General features: G+C 48.9%; 1 long non-coding RNA gene across 1 annotated transcript; it reads right to left on the bottom strand.

The window, feature by feature from the left end:
• Nucleotides 1-15838: 15838 nt before the first annotated feature.
• Nucleotides 15839-19393, bottom strand: LOC138923356 (uncharacterized). Its single transcript, XR_011436852.1, has 2 exons — nucleotides 19271-19393; nucleotides 15839-17593 (listed from the first exon to the last, which is right to left on the bottom strand). It is a non-coding gene; the product is annotated as an uncharacterized lncRNA (long non-coding RNA).
• Nucleotides 19394-22275: the final 2882 nt, after the last annotated feature.

Here is a 22275-nt window from a genome sequence, read left to right as displayed (position 1 = left end):
TCATATCTCAGCCTAACTAAATAGATTAGATACTGTAAGTGGACATTAGAAAATTTATCTTTGCATCAAAGAGTTAATAAAATGTTCTTTATAGATACTACATTTAGGATCTCATATTCTTATTGGGAATTCAAAGGAGTGATGTGGGCGACTTAAAGAGCTGACTGCCGTGGATAGACACGGATGCCGGTGCTGTGTGAGGCAGTGAGCAGCTCCCACTCCTGTTCCTTCGGTCCCGCCCACGGAGGCAGGCCCGCCCACAAGCACAGGAGGCCTCGTGCAGGTCACACACGTCCGGTTCTCTCTTCTAGCATGTGCTTCCCCGGTGCCTACTTTCGCTGTGTCTATCAGAATGTGCGTCCGTTCTCTCTGGCCTCTTCCCACCCCCTCCTCTGGCGCTCTCTGTCCACAGGACTCCCCACCTCCCACAGACACCATTCTTGGTAATGATAGTTTATTGATTCTCCTGCTGTTTGCTGCCCCTGGCGCCATGTTCTCCATCTTAGTTGGGGCACCTTCTCGTCCATCACAGCCTGCATTTCTCAGGAGGCAAAGTGCTTGGTGTTCCAATCCAGAGAGAGAGAGCTGCTACCTGGACCAAGGCCAGGGAATCTCTCAGAGGCTCCTCCTCCACCCCCTGCTAGGGCCCTGGGGGCTTAGTCAAGAGGGCAGTTGAAATAGTGATCATAGCACTCAACATGTATTGACGCTTACCACATGCCAGACAACTTGTAAGAGCTGCTCACAGGCACAGTCTCCACATCCTCCCAAATCCTTCCTACTCATACTACTCATCACTACAAATGAAGCTCAGAGAGGTGCACGGCTCACCCCAAGTCACACAGCTGCTAAGTGTCGCAGGTGGGATCCGCACCCCAAGCCTGCACACACAGATCCCCAGCTGTCCCCTGAAAGGAGTGGGACTAGTGATGTGGGTGAAAAGATGGTGAGAGGTGAAGGAAAAATGCCCCAAGCTGCTGGTAAAGAAAAAAAAAGTTCCCTGAGACTAGGGTGACTGGCAGATTCCCCGCCCATTGCCCCCCAGAAAGAGAGGTCCTCCACCAGCTTGAGCTGTGCCCCAGCTGCTGCCGGAGACAACCTGGCTCCCGAGCTGTTTACTTCTCAGCCATAAACAGGAAGGCCATAAAAGGGGCCCCTTTGGGTCAACCACTCAGGGGCTGTCTCTCCTCCTCCTCTTCCTTTTCCTCCTCCGCAGCACTTGTCCCCAGGCAGAGGGAGGGTTTCCTTTAGAATGCAGCTACCTCCAAGTACCTTGGTCCCTTGGCCTTCAAGCGCCTCCCCTGGGCTGGAATTCCAGCTGTGACAGTCACTCCTGAGTTGCAGAATGGGGGTAGACACCCGTGCCTGCCCCAGAGAGACAAGGACATGTGCTACAGTGACAGATACGCAGTGACCTCCCCCAGGCTCCACTGGACCACCAGATTTTTAAAACTAATGGGTAAGTAGAATGAACTATTTTCTGAAAGGAGGAACCTGCAATTCTAAAAGAAAGCAGGAAAGAAAGAGGCTAGGGTGTTGAGAGGTGACAAAAAAGTGACAAATGAGACATGAGTCCATGTATCTCAAAGAATGTTTTCTATCCCATATCACAGTCTTTCCCAAGAGATTCTGAAAAAAACAAACAAACAAACAAACCTCCACGGCCAAGTAGGGAGCCATGTGGCCCTCCTGGAGATGCACAGTGCTCATGGCCTATTAAAGGATCTGAGAAGTCCCGCAGCAAAGGGACTTTGTTTCATTGTGTAACTCGATTTTCCAAACATATTTGCCTACAGAAGTCTGTTTGCACAGATGGCCGATTTATTCTCATGGCATTTCATTTCTTCTCTATGCTTTGGGAGCCTCTGTGTTAACGCACGAGGTCGGATGTTCTGGACGCTCACTAGTCTCATCTGACCATGACTTTCCTTGTCAGAGCCTTAACGTCAAATTACATATACATAACGTTAACTGCTCATTGTCCCACCCCGCAAGAATGAGCTGAGCCCCACAAACAGCTGCGGAAGAGATGAGGCAGATGGAAATCCCTTGGCTTCATCAGGGATTTATCAGGGAACGTCCTCCTTGGGGTCCAAGAGGATCTCCAGTTTGCAGGGAGCCTTGCTCTATGACAGCCCCTTCTGCAGCCCTTCTCTCTGGCTCAGTGGCATTCAGCCAGATCCCACTCAATCCCACACACTCACGGTGGCGGTCAAGCTCCCAGCTTCCATCACACGGAACAAGGAGTGTTTCCTCCAGGATTTGTGTATGAGGCTGACGGCCCCATATAAAAATCTCAATAATCCCAGCAAGACATTTTCTGTGTGACTGAGTCCTTGAAAATGTCTGTGACTCTCTCTACCCTCAGGAACACTCTAACCCCTGTCATCTTACCGCATGAGACCTCTCCTCTCTGGGCTCTGGACATCTGAGTGCCACCTTCATGCCAAGTCTGACCGCCCCCTCAAAGCCTTCTCAGACCGCAGCGTCTGCTCCTGTCCTTCTCTGTCCACCCAGTAACCCTGACCACCTCACTTAGCACGCATCTGTTAATGGCCCAAATTTTCAGTTGTTTTTTAAATGAGAAGTTGCATGTTGTAAGGTCTCAAGCTGGTGTCAAATCTAGCTCACCCATATCTTGGCCTTGAGGTGTTCAAAAAGACAAAAAGCCTTCCATCAGCTGCCTATGTATAGTAATTGAGACTTCACATTGAAACTCTGGATTTATGGCCTCTCTTTCAAAAAATCAGGAGATCTGGCAACAATTGGCCACATTCTTCTTTTACAACCACCAGCTGGAGCTGAGTAGCAGCCTTTAGATGGGCCACATATCTTCAGTTTCTGAAAAACCCCACCATTCTGTATTGTCCCTGGGAAACTAGGACCCAGAGTTGTTTATCCCAGGTCCACCACTAACTAGCTGTGTGATCTTGGGCAAGTTTCTATACGTTTCTGTGCCTCAATTTTTCATCTGGAAAATGGAGACAATAATAGTCCCCTATTTATGTCAGTTAGGTTAAGCTAGGTTTGCTGTGGTTAAACAAAAAAAATCTTGTGAATTAATATAACGAAAGCTGACTTCTCACTCACGCTGTTTACTGCGTGTTGACACAGGACATGGCGAGGGGAGGGGACGCTCTCGTCATTGTAATGACCCGGAGTCCCAGGGCAAAGGAGGCTTCTCTTAGCACAGGCGTCCATCCCCAGTCCAGGGACCGTGAACAGCAGGGTAGGGGAGGAAAGCGGGGAATCACACACTGACTCTTAAAACTTCCACTCGGAAGTGATACACACGAAGTCTATTCACATCCGATTGAGCAATGCAGGTCACGTGACGTTGCCTAACTTCCCAGAGATCAGGAACCTGCAACCCTAACATAAGCCCAGGGGAAAGAGGGAAACTGAGGCAGACTTACCGTACAGCTTCAGAGCCCTTCTCTTCTTTGGGCGCCTTCCAAGGACCTGGATGTAATTTTATATTTGTAACTTTGTATTCCTTTCCTTCACAAGGGCTCCCCAAATTGTACGAGCTCCAGGCCCTGCAAAACCTGGATCCGCCTCTGGCCAGAACCCTTTGTCAGGAAGCCTGATGGTTTCCCCACGATGGGCTTGCTGACAGGCTTGAGCGCGTGAACCTGTGGCAGTTTCAAGACAGTGCCCAGCACTGCGTCTGCATTCTAACAGTACTGGCTTCTGTTACCATTAGGACAATAGTAAACGCTTACACAGTTCTGACTCACGCCGGATACAAAACACACACACACCAAATTTGCTTGGGAAGGACTCTGGTTCATCAGGAAATGATCACTAACCAGCATGGAGAATTGCCATGATGATGCACCTAACTAAAGTGTGTGTGTGTGTGTGCGCGCGCGCATGCGCCCAGGCGTGTGTGTGTGTGTGTGTGTGTGTGTGTGTGTGTGTGTGTTGTTTGGGGCATCCTTGAGGAGTCCATCCCTTTGCCAGACCTCAGTGTGCACAAGGGTGGTCCCAGATGACTCGTGTGCTCCACGATGCTAAATTAGGGGCCCCTTTAAGGAGCTCAGGCAGTATAGGTAGGAATGCTAGTTGTGGCAAAGAAAACAGATTAATATCACAGCAGTCCCCCCCCTGCAAACCACCCCCTGGGAGGTCGGTCTGCAGACACTGTTCCTCCTGACATTACAGGCCTGTGCGACTTTGCCCGTAGTCATCCAAATAAAGCTTCCCAGCAGTCCACGTCCAGCCCCGCACCCTGCCCCACACTCTGTCACTGCGTCACAGGTATGGTCCTTTCTCTAACGAGCTTCTCTGGTCAGAGACAAGGGATGAAAGAAAAGACCTCTCTGATGGAGCAGTCGAACTCTGCTGGATGTGTCCTTCTCCGAAGTTTTTTCATGCTCCTTTGCAAGCTCCCAATTGCTATGTCTCCAGATGCTCACGTCTTTCCTATTTGAAAGCAAGAGACAGTAAAGGAAACCGTCCCCCCGAGCCACAGAAAGAGCCCCATTCAAGTGGCCCCGTCTTCATTTACTGTCTAAGTGTCTTGGGCAAGTCCCTCAACCTCTCTGAGTCTATTTCCTCACCTGTAAAGATGGAGACACCTGTCCTGCCCTTACCTGAGCATCGCTGGCAGGATTCAGTAGATGTATTTTGTTATAAGTGAAACACCTCATAAAAGCAATGGCATAGGGAAGAGGGTACCACAATTAATTCTGCTTTGATTTTTCTAAAGCAGCATGTATTTCTTTTTTATCACTGTATAACGAGTCACCGCAAGTTTAGCGGCTTAAAACAAACCCATTGACTATTTCACAGTTCCGTAGCTCAGAAATCCAGGCAGGCCCACCTGGGTCCTCTGCACAGAATCTCACAAGGCCAAAATCAAGGCATTGGCCAAGCTGGGTTCTTATCCGGGGCCTCTGGAAAGAATCCACTTCCAGGTTGAGTCCGGTGGTCTGTTGGCACAATCCCATTCCTCGTGGCTGTGGGTCTGACGTCCCCATCTCTTTGCTGGCCGTCAGCTGGGGGCTGCTGTCTGCTTCTCCAGGCTGCTCACATCCTTTGTCCTGCGGTCCCTTCCACCTTCAAAGCCAGTGAGGGAACTTCAAATTCTCCTCACTCTTACAATCAAAGGCTCAACTGATTAGGTCAGGCCCACCCAGAGGATCTCCATATAGTAGTGTCCATTTACTTAGGACTTTAATTATGTCTAAAATCCCTTCACAGCAGTACCTGCACTAGGGTTTGATGGAATAACCAGAGGAAGAGAATCTTGGAAAGGGGAGAACATTTTTAGAATTCTGCCTACCACACGGCGATTCTTAAACTGCATTTCACACAGATAAGATGATGATAGACATTCTGTGAAAAGAGGAATTCATAGCCCAGTAATTGTGGGAAACACTGGGTTAAACGGAGAGAAAGCAGTTTTGCTTGCTAGTGTTTCCCTTCAAGACATATCAGAGCCATTGATATGCGATTGTGACTCTTCAAGATACATATTTTTTCCCACATACATTGAGTACCCTTTTCTGCCAGAATACCTGTTATTCCTTATAACCCAGTATGGGATACAGTTAGCAAAATTTTAAAAGGAATTTTAGCTATTTGTGTAGCCAAGAACCCAGGATGATATATAGGGAATTCCCTACATCTTTATACATCAACTTTTAGAGAATTGTGACCTGAGTGCCCAGCTGCCTCATGGTCTCTAGACATCCTCCAAGGTGCAGTTCTGGATGACCAGTTACCAGAAGGAGTTAAATAGTTGCGGTCATTCAAGGGGCCTCATCACCCCTTCCCCTAGGGCGAGGTCCCTGTTATTGTGCCAATGAGGGCAGCCCAAGACAGCTGTAGTTTCCCTAGTCTAATGGCGCTCGCTGCCCTGGAGGTATTCGCCTGCCCCAGAACTCAGTCTGCCTTTGGTTAAGGAAGAAAAGCCAGAGTGAGGGCCACACCTACGAGGGCCGGAGCAAAGGGGCGTCGAGTGTAGCTGAAACCAGGCATCTGTGCATTGCCCTTCCAGGCTGGGCTTCTCTGACCACAGCCTGAGGCAGAGAGCAATGCTCCTTCTTGGAAAGACTATGTTGCTGGCAAGCAGCGCAGTCCCCTGCTGCCTCTTCTCCCCTCCCTGGTACGGGCCTGGCAGCCCTCTCAGCAACTGCCCCAGGGCCATAGCTCAGGCCAGGCCTGTGGCCACTCTATGACTTAACCCTGTGCATTTGGAATAAGAAATTGGTGCAAGTTTTACATTATTTCTCCTGATATCATCTCCAAAATAATTTTTGTTTTCACTCTATTTATCTGTGACTCTATACTTGATTTCAAATTTCAAATTGTGGTTTTTTCCCCCGTAAGAATCCCCTGGCCATCTTTTGGGTAAACACCAAGCATGTTCTGGCCACTGTGATAAATTGCAAGTTCAGATGGAAGGTTGTTCTTGCTGGAGGCGAGTGATTAAACAGCCTAATAGCACAACAAACTTATCAACAGACCTTACCAAAAACAAAAGGAAGTGATTTTATTCTCCCAGCTTGTGATTCAGAGTATTTTACTGCTGGGGTCAGATGTCTGTCAAAGATTTTTGAAACCCAGATTTGCCTTCAAAACCTCAAAAGGCTTCTGAAATGCACGCTGCATCATGCCCTATAAACAGCCAAGGACCTGCCTGCATATGGCTAACTATCCCGTCCACATCACCATGGTGCCTGGCAGGTTTCTAGCATAGATATCAAATATACCCATAGCATCACTTCAGTGAGAGCGCGAGCTGTGCTTTTTTCTCTGGGGTCTTCCAAGCTATTTGCTGCTGACATACACTATTAAAAATAAACCTACCCTGAGGAACTAGTCATTTTACACGGCATTAGGCCTAATGTTATCATTTAAGTAGCTGTGGAGATTTGCCAGCTATAGAGGCCCCGATAACGATGGAAACATGATCACGTGAGATGATCTTCTGCAAGGAAATGACTTTCATCATCTGTAATATGTCGTTTAGATGCTTATTTAAGACTTATCCTATTGAGCAAATATTGATGCCTTCAACGGAATAAAAAACATCAATGCTACGATTAGATAAAGGATCAGATTCCCCTCTGGAGCTTGGGACTGGACAGCGTATAAAACATCCCTGGAATGTGGGTAGTGAGCAGGGGAAGGAGGCTATGGCAGAAGGAAGAAGGAGTTCCTCTTCAACTCCACCACCTTCCTTTTACCAACATGCCAGGTACTGGTATATACAAGCTTAAGGAATCTGCACAACCACCTTATGAAAGAGCTAATAATTTTACCCCCATTTTACAGATGAGGCAAACTGAAGTTCAGCAAGTTTTCTTAAACTGAAGTTCAAACAAGGTCAGAATACGACAGACCTGAGATCTGAATGTGGTTCTGACTCCAAAGTCCACTTGCACTATACAAGGATTGTCCTCACCATTTGTAAAGGGACCGGGACTCTGATAGCTTTCTCTACTCTGCCCATAGGGCAGAGAAATAAGTTTATGATGTAATTCAGCATCTATTCATCCATTGATTCAGGCAATCAATAAATATTTCTTGAGCACGTCCAATGCACTAGGCACAGTGTTAGCACAGAAGACACAGAAATGGAAAAGGCCTAACCTAACCCCCACTGCAAAGTCAGATGTCCACATGCAGACTTAGTAGCAGTGGGATGCCCACAGTGAATGCCTGCACAGCTTGCTATAAGTCGGTGCCATGTGGGAGGCCTGCACAGTTCTGTATTCCTTTGATAGACTGGAAGAGAGCCAGGACCTCTCCAACCCTTCTCAGACCCAGAGCTTCACCAATGGGATTCCCCATCACGTCAGGCTTGGAGCTCCCAAAAGATGCAGACACATCCTTCCACATACAGAGCACACTTCTGCTGTTTACTGCCGTACAACACCATGCCGTCCACCCACTGTCTGAGTGATCCTTCTAACAGCCTAGGAAGGGAGGTAATATTAGCCCATTTTTCAGATGAGCAAACAGGCTCAGAGAGGTGATATGATTTATCCAAGGGCATGAAGATGGAGTGATACGGTGGGGTGAGGACCCTGGGCTTGATCCCTGACGCTCTTCACCCCTCCACGAACCCATTACCAAGGATAACATGATCTGTGAGCTTACAGCTTGCCAGGCCCTTTTGAGGGAGGTGCTGTCGTCATGCCCATTTTAGGGTGAGGATCCAGAGGCGCAGAGAGGAAAGTGGCTTGCCCAAGCTCACACCAGGGAAGAGGCAGACACACAACTTCCACCTGAGCCTTCTGACTCCTGACCCCAGACTTCCAGGCCCTCCTAACGGGGGGTTCTCTTTGAAAAAGGCAACTTGGCCTTAGTAATGGTTTGCCAGGTCCTCTCTGGTCATGATGCTACCATTCTGGGGACAGAACCCTTATTAAAGTCAAAACACTGAAGAGGTGCTCTCTTCTTGTCCCTCTTTCCCTCACTTGCCTCTCAGATGCCGGGATCCCTCAGCCTCATAAGATCTGGGGTTATTGAAAGAGACTTTTCAGAAAATTATGGGGATCTGTTTTTGTAATAGAAAGAAAATTAATTTGCATGAGGGGTCCAGTGTAGGGGAGAGAAGGGGATGAGAAGAGGGCACCAGAGCTGGTTCTGGGGAAGGCGTGGCTGGGATGGTTTCGGTCTCTGGTTCAGCTGTGCAGCTGGTCTGATGGAATTTGGCAAATTCAAGCCCTGTCTCATTGCTAGTCATTTTTACCTGCTGCATTTGCATATACATATGATATCCGTTATCCTAATTATATCTATTTTCCCAGGTACAGACAGACATACCCCAGAGTTGGGGTGCCCATTGGCAGATCACACGGGCCTCTGCAGCTGTGTTTTGATTAGCAGAAAAGGTTCTTTGGCATCAGAGAACTGAAATCACCTTTTAGGGTATGACAAGCGCAGCCAAGCATCTCGCAAGTGAAAATCAGAGGTTTCTCTAAGGAAGGAGTGAGAACGACCACAAAGAATTAAAAGGAGAATAACCTTTAGTGGTTTCAACTGTGAAAGCTCAGTCACGCTTAAGCCCTGCCATCCATCAGACAGCATGACACCAGAGCTGCCTCAGGCCTGGAGTCACCCCCATACATGCTTCTGGAAGGAGGGGATGGCAGTAGAAGCCCCCAGGGGGTCCCAACCCACCATTTTTCCAGGCTGGGCTCCAGCAGGGAGGACGTGAAGGTGAAGAGGCCAAGGATGGTTGGAGGAGGGAATTCAAGAGTATTATGGGTCCGATGCATTCCCACTGGCCTCAAACAACTTGCAAAGGATATGCAAATCATTATGCAAATCACCAAAGCCCTCTTTGAGACCCTGAGGCTCAGGGACTTCTTTTAGAAGACAAGGAGGCATTTTCTTGTTTGCAGCTCCCACCATGGACTTGCACACCCACACTCTCACGGACCTCCTTGGGAGGGTTGTGCCCCATGTTATGAATGTGGCTTACGGGTCAATACCTTAGATGTTAGGTATATGAATCCTTTATAATACACGGCATGTTCCTAAGTTCCTTCCTATTTGACACTTGACAACTCTGTAAGGGAGCTGGAGCAGGTTTTCTGACCCCGATTGCACTGAACCTAAAGGCACTGAGCAACTCCCCTAAAGTGCGACGGCCAGGCTGTGGGTGGACCCTGTCTTGAACCCAGCTGCCCTAACTCTGAATCTGGAGCTATTTCCTCTACATTTCTCTGATTAAAATATTACCCACGCAGACTGGTGGAGGACTGGAGAGGCAAGGGCCATCAGGAGAGGGAATTCCCAATCTTCCCTTCCCTCCTTCCCAAATAGCAGCAGAGCTTCTCACTGGGGAGGGCCAGGTGGGACAGTGGGGGGTGGGGGGAGCAGAGCTTTGTTGATTGAAAACACTCCTAAGGTGACTAGGATGTATTCCCTGCATGTCTGGTTGAGGTTTACTCATTAATTCATTCTTTCCTCCAACAAATACTTATTGAGGACCTACTATATGTCAGGCATTGTTCTACACAGCTCACATTCAAATGGAGGCAGACAAGTATCAATTGTGCTAAGGGCTGTGATGAAGAGAAACAGACCTGCTGAGACTGGTTTAGACAGGGCAGTCTCTGAGGAGGGGCATCTGAGCCAAGACCCCTCATGCAGCATGAGCCGGCCCTGCAGAGAGCTGAGGGGAGAGCCTTCTGGTAGGGGTGCCACTTGGCAGAGGTTTGGGAACAGAAAGGGCTGAGTTTGAGAACCAGAAAGGAGGTGGGCCTGGCTGGAGCAAGGTCGCCAAGGGCAGAGGGTAGGAGGTGAGTCTGGGAAGGGAGGCAGGCGGGAATCAGGGTGGGGCCACAGGGGATCTTTAGGGATGTCTTAGTGGCTTAAAAACAACAGTTTGGTTTTTTTTTTTACATATAGATTAGAATAGCACAGCAGATATTATGCAGTAGTTCTCAAGCTTTAGCATGTGTCAGAATCACTTGGAAGGCCTGAGAAAGCAACCAGAACTTCTGCTCCAGCACCACATCTGGGGCCGGCCCCACAAGTGCATCTCTAACAAGATCCCAGGAAAGGTGGCGGCCGGTTCAGGACGACACTTTGAGAACGCATCGCATATGTTAAAGGCCAGTTTTGTTCTTTCGAAACTCGTTTCAGTAATATCTACATTCGCGTGTACTAGATCCTGAGGTAAAATGTATTTTTTAAGAGTGGGTCATATTCAAAAACAGTGTGACAGGCCCTGAATTAAAGACTTAGGACCTTTCTGGAGAAGAGAAACCATCATCACTCTTCAATGATCTAAGTGACTCTGCTGGAACTCTCGAGACTTCCCTAAAAATAAATAAACCAGCAAATACACGAATGATAAAGAAAAACAGATTAAAGAAAACCTAGACAGAATAGGAAATAAGATTCTCCTGTTCATAGCCCCACCTTGGCCTTAATTTATCCTACTGAACCTTCTAAAACACTGTGTCACACTTTGGCACAGAGCCCAGGACCACGAGTCCCGAGGCTCCCTGCCTCCTGACTTCCTTGCGCAGGAGCAGTCCGGCTGCCGGGACGGTCCTTTCCCGCCCTGGTACCGGCCCCATGGCGCTGGCAGGCCCAGCAGCATTCAGTCCCTAAGACGCAAACCCACTGGCCTGTGGGGCGCCATGGCCTGGATGGTTCTCCACACACGTGCGTTGAATAACTTCCTCTGCAGTTAGCCCTGCTTCTCCTGTGAGCTGCGCTGGTTCCAGATCCCCATAGGAAATTGGGGGTAAGTCCCAGCTTCTCCCTCTCCGGCCAGTTCTGACATCAATTATAAAACAGTATCTAATCCTCATTCCGGTCCTGGTGGGGAGGTTGAGGGCTTCTCTCTGGAAGCCCAGTAGAAAGGCTGCAGCCTCTGGAATCTACCCGTAGTCAGGTCAGTCTACTATAACACGGTACCATAGACTGGATGGCTTATAAACCACAGAAACGTTTCCTCACAGTTCTGGAGGCTGGAAGTCTGCGATCAGAGCACCAGTGTGGCTGGGTTCTGGTGAGGGCCTCTTCCATGTTGCAGATTGCTGACTTCTCTTTGTATCTTCACATAGTGGAAACAGGGCCAGAGAGCTCTCAGGGGTCCTTATTATAAGGGCACTAATCCCATTTATGAGGCCTCTGCCCTCATGACCTAATCACCTCCTGAAGGCCAACCTCTAATATCATCGTATTAGGAATTAGGATTCCAACACGAATTTGGAGGGAACATTCAGCCCAGTGCATACACTAACTCAGGAAACTCGCATGATTCATTCCACAAGTCTGTACTGAGCACCTAGTGTGTGCAAGGCGCTATGGCCATCACAGTGGGGAACGTGAGAACACAGGTCACGTACTCCTGCCACTCACAATGGGTTCACTTTCCAGTGACATCCTCAACTTGCTGGGTGACTTGGGCCAACCACTGCCCTTCTCAGAAACTTGGCACTTCCCGTAGGGCATAGTAGGGAACATGAAATGTGAGAGCTGGACGGTACCACGAGGGTAAGTGAATCCCATCTCCTCTTTTTATACGTGTGAACTCGAGTCACAGGGAAGGAAAGGGACTTCTCCAGGGTCATCTGGTGTGTTGCTGGCAGAACTGGCTGGGAACCCGGCTGAAACCTCAGAGGAGGGGATCCTGCACACAGCCCCTCGCAAGTGCATCCTTACCTCCTGATCTCCTAGGACCATCAGGAAGATGCCTACGACTGTCTGGTTGGAAGTACATGGAGTGCCTAGAAGATGTGGTGGATACTAGGCAATTGCTGCCTTCTTGGGACAACTCAAGTTTCATGCCTAGATTTAGATGGTGTTCTAGGGAGGGGTCCGGGTTGCAGAGCCCAGGCCAGGGGCAGAAGCACCAAGCAGCCTCCAAAGTCACCCAGGGGAAGCTGACGCCCCCCCTTTCCCCTTCTCGTCTGCTGGGTTTCTTCCCATCTCCTGACCCCTCACAGCACAGTGCAGTGGGAACGACATCTAAGATGCCTTCTCCAGGCCACCAGTTTGAAAGAGCCAACCTCTCCCCTCTCGGAGCAACCAGCTCGTGCCTCTGTCTAGGACTTCTCTCATTCTGCCTCGAACGTGGGAGAGTTTTCTCATTCCAGCATGTATCTGACTCGTCTGTGCAGGACCAGAAGAAGAACGAGGGTCTCGAGCATGGCAGAGATTCAGACACAGCCTAGAAAACTCAAGAACCCACACACAGATAACTGCCATGATGAACCAAGGTCCTCGGGAGCCCCTGCAAATGCTCCTGAGTTGTGTGCCTCTCTGGCTCCCTGACCAGTCTGTAGTCTTCTTGAGGGCAGGGACTGTGGTACAGCCACTTGTCCAGCTCTGTGAACCGCCACCTCCTGAAAGACCCAGCAGCTTCCAGCGAAGCCTCAGGAGGAAGAGGTGAGATCACAGAAACCTCTGGTCTCCCCGGAAAACTCTAGGCAGAGCCAAGGCCATAGAATCACAAGGGAAATACCTTCCCTCTCTCCTGCCAGCCCCTCCCTCCAATGGCTCTAGATGACTAAGATGGAGTCTACTGGGCGGTCCTCCCAGAACTCCCTTTCTAGCAACTGCCTTGCTTACCATCTCCTACCTTTTACATGGTCATCAAGGGCGTCACTCTGCAAGTCCAATGTGACTTCTGACCACAGGCGACTGGCTCGGGCACCTGAGCCACACTGAGCCAATCAGAGGCTTTTCAGGGGCCCTTGAAATTAAAACTGACAAAGAGCATCCAGTATCTTGGAGTGAGGCATGGACTGTTTTAGGCAGCCCCATTTCCTTCCATGAGGGTGTCTCAGAAGTGGAAGAAGCCAGTCTGCAAGGGAATAGGATGGAGCAGATGCTCAGCTGAAGCAGAACAAGAGATGAATTGTTCTGATGCCATTGGAGCTCTGCATTTCACTGACTCCTAAGGTCCTGTTGCATCTTTTCTGAGGTTCTCCAGTAGCTATTTAGTCCCTTTCGTCCTTAAACTTGTTCAACTTGAGTTTCTGCTGCTTGCAACCTGCAGCATCCTGACTAATGGTACAACACTGCTCTGGGAGTCTTTCCACTTGGAAAATGTCCCAGATGTCACACCTTTGGTGGAGTGTCTTCTCTGCCTTACCCTCACCCCTACCCCAAACCAAGAGTCACCCATGGGTGGTGCCAGTAACCATATTAAAAGGAGACTAAGTCACAAGCTACATTTAAAAACAACATTAAAAAAGACGAGGAGCCGCTAATGGCAATGGCAGGTGATCATCAAAGCTCCAGGGCAGAGTGTCTGTAACAGATGTGTTTGGGCCATAGATTGGTCAGTCCAGGCTTAAAAAGCAATGGACAAATAATGTATTGTCATTCTGATGATGCTTTGGCTATGTCATAAAGGCATTTATTAGCTAGAGAAAGAGCTAGGCTTGATCACAGCTATCAGTATGGTGAATACTTGCCTAGCCTGGGACTTCGTTACTAGTAAAAGGTGAGTTAAGCTTCTGCACATTTATAGATACTTAAATGTATTATTATTCCCTGTAGTGGACACTGGTGAACTGCCCAATATCTGTATCTCCCCTCTGATCTTGCAAAGGCCATGCCGTCTGGGCTTGCCCTCCAGCTCCAGCGACAGGTCCGAGGTTCATCACGGCCAGCAAATGTTTTAGTGGCGGTCATGTGACTTGATTGTGGCGAATGAGACTCAAGGAGAGGTTTGCGAAGGCTTCTGAGAAAGTTCTTCGACGTGCCTTAGAGAGAGAGGGAGCAGGAGAGTCTACTCTCCCTTTCCCCAGTGAGACAGGAGCAAGGACGCAAGGAGCCCTGACGCCTGTGATTGCCACCCTGCAGCCACGAGGGGACCCCGCCTTAGGATGAGGCTGGCACAGGTCCCTGATGTCATGGCTGAGGTCCTGCATTCACCAACTCTGGGCACGGGAGCTCAGAACTTTCCTCACTGTTGGATCGGTCTGAGTAGGGCATCATGTTACCGTGAGCTCAGCTCATACTAACCAAGGAGTCCCCAGTGAAAGGAAGAGCGATTTAGCCATTAGAGCTCAGTGTCTGGAGCACAAGAAAGATTCTGAGTGCAGATCCCAGCTCTGCCACTTGATGCTTGATGAGAAACTGGGCAATTTACCCAACCCTCGTGAACATCAGTTTATTCATCTGCAAAATGGGGGCATTAATGTTACTGTGGTGCTTATTTGCTGGTTTGGGCTATCTGAAATCCAGTCTCCCATACATTCAAAACTTCTTTGGGGGATCCCCCAATGGTGAGTACCCTTAGTGGAGGACAGACCTACCTGGCATTGTCAATGCTTCACAGACAAGATGTTTTATTCCTGCTCTGGCCCGGCCACGTGGCAGGTCTTGATGTAAACTCAGCAAGTCCAGATTGACTCTGGGGTGTGGAGAGGCTTGGAAGCCATATTGACTGGAGCAGCCGAGGTGGCACACGGAGCAGCCCTCCCCTGCTGCCTGGCCCTTGGAGGTTCACAGGGTCCCCGCCCCTTTTCACAACCTTGTGTTCTAGCCTTCTGACAATTACCATGAGGCCAAATATCCTGCTGAGGTGCAACAGTTCTTGGCTGTATTGGAAGACCCCAATATCCTTCCAATAAACTCCCTCCTGGATAGCAAGTCGGCTTTGGTTGCTCGCAGCCAAGAAGGATGCCAGATAAAAGGGCCTCCTTTGTAAGGTTGCTGTGAGCCTTCACTGAAATGGCACTTGTAAAGCAGTGCTCTGAACGCCTGCCTCAGTCCATGTCAGCTATTGAGATTATTACGGACTCAGATGGCCCCCTTGAAGGGATGGTCTGAGCTAAACACAAGGTTTTAATTGACCAAAAAGGGTACACAGGATCCCAGTTGCCAAATTGGCAACCTTCCCCTCCATACCCAGCCTCTGGCTGCTTGGGGTCTCCTGCTTGCCAAATTCACCATGAATTGGCAACACTTGGTGGACACAACAGAATGAAGGCACGGACCATCCAAAAGCCATACCAAACAAACAAAAATGCGGAGTGACGATTTTGGCAACAAATTCTCCTTCTTAACCACGGCTTATTAGCCCTAATGTGAAAATCACTTTATAGGCTCAGGACACACGGCCACTGGGCAGCATGAGGAAGACAGAGTGGTGAAGGGACCAGGGCACAAGGGCAGAGACTCAAACCAGCTCTGGAGTTAAACAACTATCCCCGAGACGTGTTCTGTAACGGCTCTGCCTGGCCTCTTTGCCACCAAACATGCTTTGAAGTGGCTGAACCTGATTCTCATCTGACAGGTATGAGTCAGATGAGGAAAGCATGTGGCTATACTTTGTCATTCGGTACATTCCAGACAGCAAGTGACCATTGCCATCAACAGCATCATCATCAACAGCATCTTTTTCTTCTTAACATTTACTAAACTATTATTAAATCCCACGATGGAGTACCCATTTTATGCACATTACTTCATTTAATCCTTAAAACAACCTTAGGGGGCCAGGTACTATCATTGCCGTTAATAAACTCATGCTTAAAGAACTTGAGTGACTTGCCCAAGGTCATATAGCTAACAAGTGATGGATCCACAATTCACCGCCAGGTTTGGCCAGACCCTTGAAGACTTCGCCAGCCCTCAGCCAGACTGCCCCAGGGGCACCCCTCTCCTGGCACACACTCACACGTTCTGACTCTAATTTCAGCCTGCCTTATTCTCAACAGACCTTTCTCTGTAGCCTTAACAGCCACAGAACAGAACTTTGGCTAAAGTGCCTTTGTATTTTTATTTGGAAGATGGGTTTTATGCCCTGGTTGGGGCTGACGGTGGATCCCATCTCTTCTACAGTATAAACTCTTACGTACGTGCCATAAAAATGTCCCCTTGGTGCTTATGGCAATATATTGATCTTGGCCATTTAATCTCACACGCGAAGTCAGAGGGTTGGGTACACTCTTTTCCACATGTTGGGCCTGCAGGCTTTAGGCTTGTAAATCTCGCCCCCCACACCAGTGCTGGGGGGCTAGGAAAAAGAGTTATTTATGAATGGGATTCTCAGGCATTCTGCCCCAGATTAATTGCTTTCAGTCCTATTTAACAGAGGTCCAATGTGTCAATGATGGAAAAATGAATCACACAGCCACACCACTTCGATGAGGAAAAAAATCAGAAGACGCACACATCTTTCTGAAAGGTCATTGTGCAAGCAGGGCCGGGCTGTCTCTGCGGGGACATAGAATGGTGATCTGGAGGGGAGCAGCCGTGAAGACTATCACGTACACGGTCACCCCAGGGGCGGCCGCAGCCCCCAATAACACACGACTGGGGCTGTGCTGCAGCCCTGACTTTACTCCTCTTTCTTTGCTCCAGAGAGGCAGGAGCACAGCCGATCAATAAGATGCGCTGACGGTGGTGCCTGCAGCACAGCCATTTCTCAGGCCGGACACTGATGGCACCTATCACCAGCAGTAAAAGGCTGCTCGAGACAGAATCGAGGCTCGTCCCATTGCAGGCCTGTCTACGCCTCTCTGATAAACATCCCCTGCACGAGCTTGCAGCAAAGAAACCATTTCCAGGAGGCAAGGTGCCACCCGCCCGCCACCTGCCCTCCCACTTCCCAATCCACATTTCCTCGTACTGTTCCACAATTCTCCCAGGCTCGCTGGCGCTGGCCAGGCCTCTCCAAGGATGCCCCCATTTTACTCCCGCATGTCCTGTTGAGAGAGCAGACCTCATGGGAATGCTGCTGGAGGGTCTGTGTGGCTCCCGGCTCCTGGGGACGTGGTGCAGAGAAGGGCACGACGTGCTGTTGAGAGGCATTCCAGATTAAGGTACTCCTGGGTGGCCACACCTCGGCAGGCCTTCCTCATTTTTTGGAGAGGAAAAGGCATTCTTCTGCCAAACTAGTGGCCTAACATACTTTTTTTCCTTCTTCTTCTGTCTTTGGGGGAAAAAAGAAAATGAATCTGGATGTTGCAGCCAAGGTGGGTCTGAGCACTCTGCCTCCTCCTCCTGGCCAGGCGCCCCTCACTGATCTCCGTCAGGGCAAGGCCGGCAGTGGCCAAAGAGCTCTAGGATGTGCTTTTTGCTCCTTTGAAGGCATGACGTCAGACTGGGGACGTTTCTGGACAGAGGATGACGTTTCTAGGACCTAGTTCTGAAATAGAAGACAGAGGCACATACCCACCGGGGCCCTTTTCTCCCTTCCTCCCTGCATATATCATATGGGAAAACAAAATCTCCCCAACCCACACACCCTTACTACAAAGGCAGAGGGCTCGGGGGTGGGGACGGCAGGGACGTTCTCACTGGCCTTTGTTTGAACCCACAGCACTAAGAGGCAATATGCCTTAAAAGTTAAGAAAATAATATCACGAGACTTTTCTACTCCAAAGTCAGTTTAGAGACCTGGAGAATATTCACAGGTGGAACTGAGAAGAGCATTCTCTAGAAGAGGCATCATCTGAGCCAGCGTTTCCCAACCTCAACACTATCGACATTTTGGGCCCTGTAACTATTTGTTTGTTGTGGCCAGCTGTCCTACGCATAGGAGGATGCTTAGCAGCATCATGGTCTCCACGCATAAGGTGCCAGTGGCACCCCTCAGTCATGACAACCAAAAATGTCTCCAGACACTGCCAAAGGTCCCGGGGGTGGAAATCGCCCCCAGGAGAAACCGCTGCTTCAAGCCAAGGTGCAGAAGTGGGAATGAGCCTGGCAGGTCCAGGATCTGGAGATGAACATACCAGAACTTGCACAAGTAATACCCATGTCATCAAGTTGCCAAGAAGAGATGTGAAAGGATTTCATAAAGCAATCAGCAGCAGCAGCAGCAGCAGCAGCTACCTTTCCTGGAGTGCCTATCCCATGGCAAGCATGTGCTGGGTGCTCAACACGCACCGTGTCTGACAAGTATTAGTGGTTACTAATGCTAGTGCCACGCGCTGGTGATTCAGAGTAATGGGCAGCCAGAGCCATCATTTTCACCAAATATGGCAAACATGAGATGCCACGGCCAGGCCACGCGCTCTGCTGCATGGGGGGAAAAAAGCATGTGCTTTTTGTTCCTTTGCAGGCATGATGTCAGACTGGGGACGTTTCTGGACATAGGATGAGCTGGAGAACTGAGACATGCTCCTGTTGGAAGATCACTGGCCTAAGTAACCCCCTACCTGGCCCCACTCCCATCTTGTACAGGAGTTTTTTTGCTGGCCACTTATTTACACCCTCACTACACAGAGTGGTCCATGACCAGCAGCAATAGCATCACCCGGGAACTTGTTAGGAATTCAGAATCTCAGACCCCACCCTGAGCTTCCAATTCAGAATCTTCATTCTGCGAGATCCCCAGGTTATTACTGAGTGCACGAAAGTCTGAGACACCGCTCTATCAAACAGCACGAGGCTGCGAGCACCCGTCAGCATTTGAGATGGCACAGATGCACTGAAACAGCCGTCCGTGCACTAGATTCATTCATTTAACAGATAGTGTATTGAATGGTAACCATGTGTCCTGTCCTTGTGGAGCTGACAGCCCGGTGGCCCATCACCACCCCCCAGACAGGTGACTACACAGATGAAGTCACTTGGTTTACAAACTAGGAAAATGAAACTCCAGCAGCTTCAGAGACTGGGGAGAAATCCTGCTACTAATAACCATAGCAAGAGTTTTAACTCAGACATCCTTTCACCAAATCCTGACTCTTTCTACCACACCCACAGTACTTTTCAACTACGATCATCAGGGCAAAAAGAAGAAACAGAAGTTTCTGCCCATTTGAACTACTGAGTCAGCTGAAGGCAGGATTGGGAGCTGGGAGTCACTCAGACTGACCTCTGGCTTCAGGCATGAACTCCTCTAGGACCAGAGACAGTTTAATTCACTGCAGTGGGTCAGCTTTGCTCAAAGTTCTCCATCAGGTCCATCAGTTCCAAGTCAAAGGCAATTGAAGACAACCTGTATAAAAAGGTACAGAGCAGCCACAGCTCCTGAGATTAACAAACCTGCTCCCTCCAACTCTATCTTCCTATCACCTTAAGTCAAATGAAGGTACAGGTTACATCATCCTGTGGACTCCACAGCTCTCCCCCAAGACCCCGCCTCAGCTGGGCTCCCTAAAACGTGGAACCCTTTTTGTTGCCATTTAGTTCCATTTAGTTTAGTTTAGTTTAGTTTTCCCATAAAGATGTCACGAGACCTGCATAGGCATGCAGCAGCTCCAAAGCTCTGATCCCAGCGAAATGACTCAAGAGCCTCAGTTTTCTCATCTGTAAAATGGGAAAATTAGAAACCGCTTCACAGAGTTCCTGGGGGATTCGTGGAGCTGATGGTGCATCCTGTGCTCAGCCTGAAGATGGAGGCCTGGCAAGTGTGCCACAAAGACCAGCTACCTTCTCCCTCCCTTTGTACTGAGACCCTTCCAGGGGGCTGCTGAGGGTGGATGGCACCTGATGAGTCTCCTTAGGGATTCTCCCACACCTCTGATTGAGCTGCTGGGGCCACAGAGGAGGCAGGGCCTCATTCAAATGCAGAGGATGGAGCTCAGCAGACGGGCATTGCCCTAGACGCTGACAGCAAGTTCAGGGCCTTCTTCAACACATGTTCTGTGGGCCTTCTGTGATGCTCCAGAAAAGAAGATGGCTGTGCAAGTCTCAGATGGGAGCTGTGAGTGTCTGCAGGGACACCTGACATTCTTCTGGTTCATCCAGCTCAGGGGCCTTAGATCACCTCTAAGACAGAAGTTGAAAATGCCAGACATCCATTTTCCCAGCCTCCCTTGCAGCTATGAAGCTGCCACCAAATGCCCTCACTGAAGATCTGACTCAGGAGCCAGGGCCTGTAAAGAATCCAGTCTGCTGAGGACATCTCAGGAGTCGAGCCACAGTATGCCCAGATGCTGTGACACCCAGCTTCTGTGGGGTCAGCAGTGGGACTGTTTCCAGTGGCAATAATGATGTCTCCTCAGGAGCTATTCTGGAGACTGAATCTAGACAGGCTGAGCCTGATTCTCTCCACCTCCTAAGGACTCTGTGAGCTCCTCAAGTCCCTTAATAGGTTATTTCTCTGTTGAAATTAAACAGTGTCTCTTGCTGAAGCCAGGAACCCTGATGGCAGCATCTCTGTTTAATTTCTAGTCTTAAACTCAGCTTGTAGAGAGAAGTAAGTGCACACTGATAGAGAAATCCCCAGCACTGCCCATGCCCACTATGTCTGCATGAGTGCTTCTCAAAGTGAGCTCCTTGGAACACACACATCAGTCAACTATGGTGTAACTAGGGTATTGATAAAAGTGCAGACTCCTAGCTCTCACTCCACAGATAATGAGTTAGAATCTTTGGAGCTGTGGTTCGGAAGTATGCATTTTTAGTAAACCCCTCCCCCAATTGTTATGCTCACCAAAGTGTGAGGACCACCAGTCTATGGTGCTCCCTAACCTTTTCCACAGACAGTTGTAACGTCTGTGTGACTCAGTGTGATAAAAGCAGGCAGCTCCCTATGACCGCAGGCAACTGGCCCAGGGGGGCTCTGGCTGCCCCAGGTCCCACCCAGCTGCCCTGAGCACTAGGGGGAACCAATACCTCACACACCACTACCCACTGTGACCACACTGGCTGTGAGGTTCTGGACTACTCCAGGGCTACTCAAACTGTGGTCCATGGACCCGTGCCATCCGTGAACAGCTTGTTGTCATTCTGCAACACCGAAACTAGAGAAATTGAGAGTAAACATCTAGAAGCCACTGTGGCAGTTTGCCAGGGTAATTTTATGTTTGGTGAATCTGTAATAAATTTTGGGCTTATATTTTATATGCGACTGTTTTCTATTCCATTTTTTTCTAGTAATATATTCTATTGTATTCTACCAAAGTATTGGTCCATGACAGATTGGGGGAAAGAAAACTGGTCCTTCACCAAAGATGGTCCTTCATGATAAGTGGTCTACAGCATTTCAACATAGTCACCCAGTCAGTAAATCGTAAGTCACTTTGGCGGTTCTGAGCAGTGTTGGTCCAGCCTTAGACCCTGAGGCCCATCTGGATGCACCTGCCACTGGGGGCTGTGACCTTCTCTCTTGCCACCCACAGGGCCTCGATTCCGAGTCTAGGTTAGTACCTGGCATTCAAAGGACTTTTTGTGTCTGGGTAGAAATAGAAAGAGTCGCTAGTACTCAGAAACATAAGGAAAATTTTATATTTTTTTCAGCTTCAACATAAGTGACGACGCCAACCGCAGTCTCATCCCCACCCAAGCCAATACTTGTCCCCAGATCAAATGTGACCAAGCCCCAGAGAAATTTTAGGGTTCCAATAGGACAGTGGCAATTTCAATTTTCTCTTTAAATTCGTTATGTATAACAGCCATTTCCAATATTTTTTAAAATAAACCTAAATTTCCAACTTAGAGATATGATTGAAGTATACTGAACTGCACATACATAAAGTGTACAAGCTCAGTTTTGAAATATGTATATGACTGAAATCACCACTATAATCTAGGTAATACGTCTCTATTAACCCTAAAAGTTCCTTTGTGTCCCTTAACAGTCTCTCTTTCCCTCCTCCTCTGTCCCCAGGCAACCACTAAACCACTGATTTCTTTCTCTAGGTTGGTTTGCATTTTCTAGAATTTTATGTAAATGGAATGATACTGAATGATCTCTTTTGGTTCTGGCTTCTTTCTCTCAGCACAATACTTTTGAGATTCATCCACATCATTGTAAGTATCAGCAGTTCATTCCTTTTTTATGGCTGAGTAGTATTCCATTGTGTGGATATTCCAGCATTTGTTTCATCCATTCAACTGGAAAACTCGATTTTAAAAAAAGAAAATTAAATTTCC

The sequence above is a fragment of the Equus caballus genome, chromosome 3, assembly GCF_041296265.1.
Source record: "Equus caballus isolate H_3958 breed thoroughbred chromosome 3, TB-T2T, whole genome shotgun sequence".
Lineage (NCBI taxonomy): Eukaryota > Metazoa > Chordata > Mammalia > Perissodactyla > Equidae > Equus > Equus caballus.
This window is presented reverse-complemented; position numbering and strand designations above follow the sequence as displayed.